Source organism: Notolepis coatsorum (assembly GCF_963971535.1).
Source record: "Notolepis coatsorum genome assembly, chromosome: 7".
Classification (NCBI taxonomy): domain Eukaryota; kingdom Metazoa; phylum Chordata; class Actinopteri; order Aulopiformes; family Paralepididae; genus Notolepis; species Notolepis coatsorum.
The window spans coordinates 10,563,235-10,573,234 of NC_140171.1; the positions used below are offsets into that span (position 1 = coordinate 10,563,235).

At 43.0% G+C, this 10,000-nt stretch overlaps 1 protein-coding gene across 1 annotated transcript in view; it reads left to right on the forward strand.

The window, feature by feature from the left end:
- sdk1a (sidekick cell adhesion molecule 1a) overlaps nt 1-10,000 on the forward strand; it is a gene marked incomplete at its 5' end in the record, with an annotated part of 439,376 nt that overhangs the window by 124,981 nt on the left and 304,395 nt on the right.

Genomic DNA, 10,000 nt, shown 5'->3' on the forward strand with positions numbered 1-10,000 from the left:
TGTCTATGTGGCTGAACTATCTATGTGGCAGAACTATCTATGTAGCAGAACTATCTATGTGACAGAACTATCTATGTAGCAGAACTGTCTATGTGACAGAACTATCTATGTAGCAGAACTATCTATGTGACAGAACTATCTATGTAGCAGAACTATCTATGTGACAGAACTATCTATGTAACAGAACTATCTATGTGGCAGAACTATCTATGTGGCAGAACTATCTATGTGACAGAACTATCTATGTAACAGAACTATCTATGTAACAGAACTATCTATGTGACTGAACTATCTATGTGACAGAACTATCTATGTGGCAGAACTATCTATGTGGCAGAACTATCTATGTGGCAGAACTATCTATGTGGCAGAACTATCTATGTGGCAGAACTATCTATGTAGCAGAACTATCTATGTGACAGAACTATCTATGTGACAGAACTATCTATGTAGCAGAACTATCTATGTGACAGAACTATCTATGTGACAGAACTATCTATGTGACAGAACTATCTATGTGACAGAACTATCTATGTAACAGAACTATCTATGTAACAGAACTATCTATGTGACTGAACTATCTATGTGACAGAACTATCTATGTGGCAGAACTATCTATGTGGCAGAACTATCTATGTGGCAGAACTATCTATGTGGCAGAACTATCTATGTAGCAGAACTATCTATGTGACAGAACTATCTATGTAGCAGAACTATCTATGTGACAGAACTATCTATGTGGCTGAACTATCTATGTGACAGAACTATCTATGTGGCAGAACTGTCTATGTGACAGAACTATCTATGTAGCAGAACTATCTATTTAGCAGAACTATCTATGTGACAGAACTATCTATGTAGCAGAACTATCTATGTGACAGAACTATCTATGTAGGATGGCGCTGCTCCGACCGGCTGCCTCTCTGTTCGCTCCGTCGAGACTGTGTTTACTTTTGTTAATATTTATAGTTTTTAGAGTTTTGTTCGTACCAACTGTTGGTGCATTTAATGTATATGACCGTCAGTCACTCATAGACATTGGATTACGGGAAACTTACCAACTGGATTACTCACTGGATCAGCTTTCCGAACCGCATCAATGGCCTGAAGAAATTCTCCGGAGATCAGGACCAGATCCTTTGTTCCTAGACCCCAGGAACAGAGGAACCAGACGGCGAGGGAAGAGGGCTGGGATCCGTAACAGGCTGAGATCCAGACGCCACCGTACACCACTGCCCAGTATATTGCTAGCCAATGTACAATCAATTGACAATAAACTGGATGACATCCGAGCAAGGATTCAATATCAAAGAGACGTTAGGGACTGCAACGTCCTCTGCTTCACCGAGACGTGGTTGACGCCGGACGTCCCAGACCACGCAATTCAACCGGCTGATCACTTCTTTATCCATCGCAAGGATCGGACATCAGCAGAGTCCGGTAAACAACGTGGAGGAGGTATTGCCTTCATGTTTAACAAAAATTGGAGCGATCCAACTAACGTGAAGGAATTATCCAACCACTGCTCCCCAGAACTGGAATATATAACCATCAAGTGTCGTCCTTTCTTCCTCCCGAGGGAGTTAACGGCGATCGTCCTGGTCGGAGTGTATATTCCACCGCAAGCCAGCAACAAGGTTGCGCTCTCCAGACTCCACGACGAGGTAAATAGAATCCAAGTGGCGAATGTTAACGCCGCCATTTTAGTGCTGGGAGATTTCAATAGCGCCAATCTGAGAAAGGTATTGCCTGACTTCTATCAGCATGTGACTTGCAACACCAGAGGCGGTAACATCCTAGATCACTGTTACACGCAATTTAAAGGTGGCTACAAGGCTCATTCTGATAGTGGCTTTGGTAAGTCAGATCACGCGTCCATCTTTCTTTCACCAAAGTACAAACAGAGAATTAAAAGTACTCCCGTAGTCTCGCGAGAGGTGCAGAAATGGGATTTGACGTCAGAGGAGACGATCCGGTCAGTGTTTCACCACACAGACTGGAATGTGTTCCGCGACACAGATAACATTAATGTCTACACGGAGACAGTGCTGGACTATGTTTGTACTAGGGTGAAAGAAACAATCCCCACTACCAAAATGAAAGTTTACCCAAATCAAAAACCCTGGGTAGACAAATCCGTCCGTGAAGCTCTGAGAGAGCGCACCAAAGCATACAACGACGGCCTAGTGGCAGGCAACATGAATGACCACAAGGTGGCGCGATACAACGTAAGGAGGACAGTGTCAGAGGCCAAACGACGCTACAGGGATAAAATTGAACTCCAGTTTGAACAAGCTGACTCTAGAGCTATGTGGCAGGGGCTCAAAACGATGACAGACTACAAAGGCGCCTCCCTCAAACTGAACAGTGACATCTCCTTAGCAAATGACCTCAATACCTTCTATGCGAGGTTTGATGCTGGGAATAACAACACCAGCTCACAAGCCTCGGCAATGGGGGGGGGGGGGTCGGCTGCTGATGGAGGCGCAGTGTTCAGGGTAACAGAGCATGAGGTGAGGCGGACCTTTAAAAAAGTGAATATCAGGAAGGCAGCAGGTCCGGACGGCATCCCCGGCCGCGTCCTAAAAGTCTGTGCCGACCAACTGGCCCCAGTATTCACTGACATATTTAACCTGTCCTTAGAACAGGCTGTCATCCCCACCTGCCTGAAGAAGTCCACTATTATCCCTGTACCCAAAAAATCCAAGCCTGCTTGTCTCAACGACTACCGCCCTGTAGCTCTCACCTCCATAGCCATGAAGTGCTTTGAGAAGCTAGTAAAGGGCTACATCTGCTCCTCCCTCCCCATCAACATGGACCCCCTGCAATTTGCATACCGCCCCAACAGGTCCACGGAGGACGCCATATCCCATGTGCTGCACACAGCAGCATCACACCTGGACAAGAGGCAGGGGAACTATGTGAGAATGCTATTCATCGTCTACAGCTAGGCATTCAATACCATAGTCCCCTCCATACTCATAGCCAAGCTCAGGGACCTGGGCTTGGGCTATGACCTCTGCCAGTGGGTCTTGGACTTCCTGACTGGCAGACCCCAGGTGGTGAGAGCAGGCAACTGCACCTCCTCATCCATCACCCTCAACATAGGGGCCCCCCAGGGCTGTGTTCTGAGTCCCCTCCTCTACTCCCTGTACACACACGACTGTGTGGCTCAGCGGAGTAGCAATACAATCATCAAATTTGCTGACGACACAGTGGTGGTGGGCCTGATCTCTGCCAACGACGAGAGGGCCTACCTGGAAGAGGTCAAGGTCCTGGCGGGATGGTGCCAGGAAAACAACCTCTCCCTGAACGTCAGCAAAACAAAGGAGATGATTGTGGACTTCAGGAGGTCGGGGGTCAAGGACTACAGCCCCCTCAGCATCGACGGGGCACCGGTTGAGAGAGTCAACAGCTTTAAGTACCTCGGAGCCTACATATCCGAGGACTTGACATGGACCACACACATTGACAGTGTTGTGAAGAAGGCACGACAACGCCTCTACTTCCTCAGGCGCCTAAGGAAGTTCCAAGTCAGCCAGAAGATCCTTAAGAACTTCTACTCATGTACAATAGAGAGCATCTTGACCGGCAACATCACCTCCTGGTTTGGGAATAGCACTGCACAAGACCGAAGCAGACTACAAAGAGTGACACGTTCAGCCGAACGCACAATTGGAGGGGGGCTCCCCACCCTCCAGAACATTTACTACAAGCGTTGCAAGGGCAAGGCTAAGAGAATCATTAAAGACTCCAGTCACCCGAACAACTGCCTCTTTGAACTGCTGCGGTCAGGTAAGCGATACCGGAGTCTCAAGGCGAGCACAGAAAGACTCAGAAGAAGCTTCTATCCCCAGGCCATCAGGCTGCTAAACGAACAATGAATGAACACTACACAACAACAACCACCAAACGCACATAGCACACACATCCACACGCACACACTCACTTTAAACAAACACACTGTAGCACCCACTCCACACACTTATAGCACACACCCACTTTAAACAAACACACTGTAGCACCCACTCCCCACACTTTATATTTATGGATGAAGGATTGCACTACAACTCGTACACCTTACTGTAAATTGTACCTAAAATTGTACCTCATCCCATTTCTGCTTTGCACTAGATAGTACTGTACATTAGTACACTGCATAGTATTGTGTATTGTATATTATATGGTAACTCAGAACATTGTACATATGTCTATACCGAACACTGTGACCTCATTTTTCTTCTTCTAAATTCATGCTATATTATGTTATTATGTTATTTGATACTATCTTGTCTAGCACAGTCTCTGGAGCGTAACAGTAAGAAGCATTTTGTATGAAAGTATTCTGTACTTCTGTATGACAACTATTAAAGAACTTGAACTTGAACTTGAACTAGCAGAACTATCTATGTGACAGAACTATCTATGTGACAGAACTATCTATGTAGCAGAACTATCTATGTGACAGAACTATCTATGTAGCAGAACTATATATGTGACAGAACTATCTATGTGGCAGAACTATCTATGTGACAGAACTATCTATGTGACAGAACTATCTATGTGACAGAACTATCTATGTGGCAGAACTGTCTATGTAGCAGAACTATCTATGTAGCAGAACTATCTATGTGACAGAACTATCTATGTAGCAGAACTATCTATGTAGCAGAACTATCTATGTGACAGAACTATCTATGTGACAGAACTATCTATGTAGCAGAACTATCTATGTAGCAGAACTATCTATGTGACAGAACTATCTATGTAGCAGAACTATATATGTGACAGAACTATCTATGTGGCAGAACTATCTATGTGACAGAACTATCTATGTGACATAACTATCTATGTGGCAGAACTATCTATGTGACAGAACTATCTATGTAGCAGAACTATCTATGTAGCAGAACTGTCTATGTGGCTGAACTATCTATGTAGCAGAACTATCTATGTAGCAGAACTATCTATGTGACAGAACTATCTATGTGACAGAACTGTATATGTAGCAGAACTATCTATGTAGCAGAACTATCTATGTGACAGAACTGTCTATGTAGCAGAAGTATCTATGTAGCAGAACTATCTATGTAGCAGAACTGTCTATGTGGCTGAACTATCTATGTAGCAGAAGTATCTATGTAGCAGAACTATCTATGTAGCAGAACTGTCTATGTGGCTGAACTATCTATGTAGCAGAACTATCTATGTAGCATAACTATCTATGTGACAGAACTATCTATGTGACAGAACTGTATATGTAGCAGAACTATCTATGTGACACAACTATCTATGTGACAGAACTATCTATGTGACAGAACTATCTATGTGACATAACTGTCTATGTAGCAGAACTATCTATGTGACAGAACTATCTATGTGACATAACTGTCTATGTAGCAGAACTATCTATGTAGCAGAACTATCTATGTGACAGAACTGTCTATGTGGCAGAACTATCTATGTGACAGAACTATCTATGTAGCAGAACTATCTATGTGACAGAACTATCTATGTGACAGAACTATCTATGTGGCAGAACTATCTATGTGACAGAACTATCTATGTGGCAGAACTATCTATGTGGCTGAACTATCTATGTGACAGAACTATCTATGTAGCAGAACTATCTATGTGACAGAACTATCTATGTGACATAACTGTCTATGTAGCAGAACTATCTATGTGACAGAACTATCTATGTGACATAACTGTCTATGTAGCAGAACTATCTATGTAGCAGAACTATCTATGTGACAGAACTGTCTATGTGGCTGAACTATCTATGTGACAGAACTGTCTATGTGGCTGAACTATCTATGTGACAGAACTGTCTATGTGGCTGAACAGACACAGAGACGTGTAATACACATATTGTTTTCACACATTTCATGTGCTTTATTTAATTGTTTATATTTTTTTTCTCGCTGATGGTAATATTGATCTGCTGATGGTCCTATTGATCTGCTGATGGTAATATTGATCTGCTGATGGTCCTATTGATCTGCTGATCGTAATATTGATCTGCTGATGGTCCTATTGATCTGCTGATCGTAATATTGATCTGCTGATGGTCCTATTGAGCTACTGATGGTAATATTGATCTGCTGATGGTCCTATTGATCTGCTGATGGTAATATTGATCTGCTGATGGTCCTATTGATCTGCTGATGGTCCTATTGATCTGCTGATGGTCCTATTGAGCTGCTGATGGTAATATTGATCTGCTGATGGTAATATTGATCTGCTGATGGCCATATTGATCTGCTGATGGTCCTATTGATCTGCTGATGGTCCTATTGATCTGCTGATGTAATATTGATCTGCTGATGTTAATATTGAGCTGCTGATGGTCATATTGATCTGCTGATTGTAATATTGAGCTGCTGGTGGTAATATTGATCTGCTGATTGTAATATTGATCTGCTGATGGTAATATTGAGCTGCTGATGGTCATGTTGATCTGCTGATGGTCATTTTGATCTGCTGATGGTCATATTGATCTGCTGATGGTCATATTGATCTGCTGATGGTCATATTGAGCTGATGATGGTCATATTGATTTGCTGATGGTCATATTGATCTGCTGATGGTAATATTGATCTGCTGATGGTCATATTGAGCTACTGATTGTCTTAGTCATGTCAATAGTCACACACACACACACACACACACACACACACACACACACACACACACCAATAACTGTGATATAGCACAGCCTGCTTTAATACAACATGTTTATAATTGTTTAAAGCATTGGCCTAATAAACAACGACAGCAGGGTTTGTTCTGATACATTTCCGTTGGTCCTTCGCCAAGAGAGAAAGTAGTTCTCTGTTGCTAAGCAGTTGCCATCCTCGCTCTGCTTCATTGCTGTGGCTCTGTTCAAGTTGATGCAACCCCAAGGACCACAGGTGTGTTTCCTCTTCCTCCGCCTTCCTCTGCCCATCCCTCTCTTAGAGTTTATACATTCTTCACTTGTCAAGGACCAACATGTACATATGAATCCATGTTGTCTGCAGTATAACTAGTTCAGCTGTCTCTGTGGTTTCTGTGTAGCAACAAAGAATGTTTAGCGAGTGCACGTGTTTTATGATTTTAGGCTTATTATTATTAGACGTAAACCAAACAGAGTGATGCCACTCAAGTCGCCTGGTACCAGTGATATACTGCGACTATAAGCGCTCACAGAATGCCTCTCATACAATCGCAATGCGTCGTTAGAACTAAATGTTGCGTCATTAAATGGCATTGCGGTCATTAAATGGCATTGCGGTCATTAAATGGCATTGCGCGGGTCGTTAAATGGCATGTGGTCCTACATTCAGGGTGGGGAATGGCCACTTAAATCATGTCTATATCGACACAAATCCTCATAGGTACCGTATAGGTCTCCGTGACAACATATCATCACATGAATGTCTGTGTGGCCTAACATAGACATTATGTCTGTGTCCATTACATGACAGAGATTTGGGAACCACTTCTTCAAGAGCAGAATCCGTGGCGGCGGTTGAATGTGTTTTGAATCGGCGCGGCGCTCTCGCTGCCAGACACAACAAGTGTTTGTCAGCCTCTCTCTCTCACATCATGGTTCTGTCATCCGTCTGGCAGACGTGTTGCATTATCCCCCGGTGTGTTGCAGTAAGTGGCTGCTGACTGGCTGCCAGACGAGTGCTGTGATGCTGCTCTGTGTGTGAGAGCTGCACGGGCCTCTTCTTCACACAGCCAGACACTCAACGCTGCCTAGGGCTGTGACCTTCGCATTTTTTTTTGGGAATTCAAAGCTTCAGGGCCGAGATTCGAAGCTTTGAGATAAAAAAATAATAATATATATATATTATATATATAAAAATCTTTTTAAATTTTTTTATTTTTTATGTTGTGTGACTTGTACAGCACTTTGTTCAACTTTGTCAGTGCTGTAAAGTTTAAACCTTTTTAAATATTAGACAAACGAAACACTTTGCACTTCATGAAATATTGTAAGCCGTCATTTGAGGCTTTATAAAAGCAGCACAATGAACACAAATCCGTCAGTGCCGAGTCCGACCCCGTCTTAAATAACAAACAGCATCGCTTGTTGTAGTTAACAAGGAGAGGCAGAGTTGATTTTGCAAAAAAAAAATATATATATACATATATATTTTTTGTATATATATATTAGAATTTTATTTTCATATTCGAATCCCATGCCCATCGAACGAAGCTTCGAAGCTTCGAAGTATTTAAGACAGCCCATACAGACATGGTATGGCTTCATAAATCCATTGTCTATGGAGCAGCCCCAGATTTGACATCAGAGTGGAGGGTTCTAGAGGGTTCTCTGTGGTTTCTGGCTTCAGGAGAGAGTGGATTGTCCTGGGGCACAGGAAGAACTTATGAATTATAAAAAATGGGTGGCATTCCCCTTTTAACCCTTTCACTGCCGCATTACCAAAACGGTTAACCCTTTCACTGCGACAATACACAGCAGGTTGACCTTTTCACTGCCACACGACAGCCGGTTAACCCTTTCACTGCCACACGACAGAAGGTTAACCCTTTACTATCACACAACCGACGGTCATTAAAAAGATGCAATGTGCAGGTGAGGTCAAAAGGTCAAATAAAAGGCCATGTGTGTGTGTGAACCCCTCTCGTACGTTCTTCCTTTGGGATCAAATATCATCAGATGCTTGTCCTCAATATGACAATTTTTGTGACACGGCAGAAACAGCCATTGGATATTTGCTTTTGTTTGAATCCATGAGCCGTTGAAGGACAAGAGGTGTGTTTGTCAGCCTGCTTACATCATCATCCTGACTCCCTGGTGTGTTACAGTAACATGCTGCAGGCAGGCTGTCAGACCAGCACTACGGACAAGCTCTTCAGTCAGAGCTGTGCTGGCTTTAACCATTGCATTGCCACACTACAGACTGTTAACCCTTTCACAACCACACTACAGAAGGTTAACCCTTTCACTACCACACTACAGAAGGTTACCCCTTTCACTACCACACTACAGACGGTTAACTCTTTCACTACCACACTACAGAAGGTTAATCCAGTGGAAACAGGAGCACTTTACCAACTCACCGCAGGACAAGTGCTTTGTGTGGATTTTTCTCAGCGGGTAGTTCATTTTACAAATTGAATACAGTCTTTACAAAAGTTAACGCCACCCTTATGAACAAAATGTTTAGTGTGTGAATAGCACACTATAATAAGTTTAGGCTGGCCAGTGGATTCTGGAGAGAAAGTTGTACTGTAAACTCCTGCGTTGAATTAAAATATACAAATGTTAACACATTGACTGCCAGTCAGCAGGGGGCACTGACGGCCCACAATTGGGGAGAATGCCGTGTTTGCAGTGCTAAAAACTATATTAAATATTATAGCTATGGATCTAATAACGTTGTCGATTGTCAGTGAGTTTCTTCCAGTCAACATGCAAAAAACAGATAATTTTTTCATACATACATTTCCATTTTATACCGTGGTGAATATGAGTATAGTTTTAGAGTGATCCTGTCTAATCCCAACTCCAGCAAACACCGCTCCAATGCATTTCCTTAGAAATCGTGCCATTCCTCGCCTGATTTATGAATCATTCTGAAATAAACGCTAGATTATCTGTATTATGTTTCATCATGCATGCACGAAAGCGGAGGAGGAAAAGCCGCCCCTCCGTGCTTTGGTCGCAGCCAACGGCACGCACACACACACACAGACACGTTGTGATCGCTGCGAAAAAAACATTGGATCAACGCAAGATTGGTAACATAGAGTCCTTAACTCATCTATGATGTACTGCAAAAAGAATAATCCAATTATCTGATCGCCATTCCAAATATTGATCGTGTCATGTGTCCAACGTTTATCCACAAACACATGAATCCACGGTGCTCCAGTGTTCCCAATCCGTGTGTTATAACGTTAGTCAGGCCCAAGAAGGAAAACCCGGACCGGACTTCTTAGATTGATGCACAGCCCAAGCCAGAGGGATTCCAATTAT